Here is a 1,898-nt window from a genome sequence, read left to right on the forward strand (position 1 = left end):
CACCACGGGAAGGTTTTGCCCCCCCCCAGGCTGAGATGTCCCCCAGGACCCTCCCTGCTTGCCCCCCACCCACTGTTCTTCCCCCCAAATCCCCCGTCCCCCTTTTCCCCCCTCCCAGCAGAGTTCTGGGCCTGAGGGGAGCCAGACCAGTGGGCTCCCGTTTTCCCAGTGGGGGCAACTGGGAGAGAGGGCCCTGACGGGGGGGGACGAACCACTGGTGGTGGCAGTGGGAAAATTTGGCTCGGGGAAGGAGCCAAAATTCGTGAATAACCTCCCACCCCAAGCCCACAGCCCCAAATCTGGCCGGTTTTGCACAAGGAGAAAAAAAAAAATTTCAAGGCAAAGAGGAATTTTAAGAGAAAAGAAAAAAAATCCCAAATAAACGACCGTTCTTGTTTGAGAAAAAAAAATTAACGTTTTTAGTTTTGATGCTAACAGGAGAAATACAAGGGGAATTAATAGTTTTTTGGGTTAAAAATACAGAAATAAAGCAGAATTTAGTTCCTGCCTGGGGTCAGCACAATGTGGCTGTACTTGGTACTGGTTGGACACCTGCAAACATGGGCTGTGGGTCGGGGGCTTCCCCTTCCCCAGGAGAGGGGAGCTGGGAGGGGCTGAGCCCCCTGGGAGGGGGGAGGAGGACTGGAGGGACGGTGATGGTCATGGTGGTCATCACTGGTGGGGGTGATACTTGGTGTTGGGGATGGGTGGTGGCCGGTGGTGATGAGGGTGGTGGTGGTGATGTAGGTCATGGTGGTGTTGAGGGTTGTGGTGATGAGGAAGATGGTGCTGCTGGTGGTGATGACGTAGGTCATGGTGCTGCTGAGGGTAGTGGTGACGAGGATGATGGTGGTGATGGTGCTGATGGTGGTGGTGATGAAGGTTATAGTGGTGATGGTGGTGGTGATGAAGGTGGTGGTGATGAGGATGATGGTGGTGATGGTGCTGAGGGTGGTGGTGATGAAGGTGATGGTGGTGATGAAGGTGGTGATGAGAGTGATGGTGATGAGGGTGATGGTGGTGTTGAAGGTGATGGTGATGGTGATGAGGGTGATGGTGGTGCTGAAGGTGATGGTGGTGCTGAAGGTGATGGTGGTGATGGTGGTGGTGCTGAGGGTGATGGTGATGCTGAGGGTGATGGTGGTGCTGAGGGTGATAGTGCTGCTGGTGGTGGTGACGAAGGTGATGGCGGTGATGAGGGCGGTGGTCGCGATGCCGGCGATGATGATGGTGATGGTGCAGAAGGGGGTGACGCTCTGCGTGGGGTCAAGCGGCCTGCAGCCGTGCCGAGCCGTGCCGAGCCGTGCCGAGCGGCGTGCCCCGGCTCCGCGGTACTCCGCTCCGCTCCGCGGGAGAAGCGCGGGGATCGAGGGGGCGGGGGGGCGGGAAGCGGGAGCGGGAGAGGTTCCTCCGAGCATCCCCGCAGCGCGGAACGCGGCGGCCCGGAGGAAGGAGGGGATGCGGGGGAAGGAGGGATGGAGGAGCTCCCCGGAGATGGGGGGGGGACGCAGGTGGAAGCGGGAGGGAAGGAGGGATGGAGGGAAGGAGGGATGCGGGGCTCCCGGAGGAAGGAGAGGGATGCGGGTTCCTCCCCCGAAGAATGGAGGGATGCGGGTAGCCCCTGAAGGGGAGGAAGGGTGGAGGGATGCGGGTTCCTCCCCGTAAGGAAGGAAGGGGGGAGGGAAACAGGTCACCCCGGGGAAGGAGGGGGATGCAGGTGTCGTCCCCTCCACCCGGAGGAAGATGGGGGGATGGAGGGATGCAGCCGCCCCAAGAAAGGAAGGATGGAGGGATGCGGGTTGCCCGCCAAAGAAGAAAGGACGGAGGGATGCGGGGAAAAGCAGGCGAAGGATGCGGGTCCCCGCCGGAGAAAGCGGCGGGGGGGCCCCCCCCCCCCC

This window comes from Calidris pugnax, unplaced genomic scaffold (assembly GCF_001431845.1).
Source record: "Calidris pugnax isolate Ruff unplaced genomic scaffold, ASM143184v1 scaffold371, whole genome shotgun sequence".
In the NCBI taxonomy this organism is placed as follows: domain Eukaryota; kingdom Metazoa; phylum Chordata; class Aves; order Charadriiformes; family Scolopacidae; genus Calidris; species Calidris pugnax.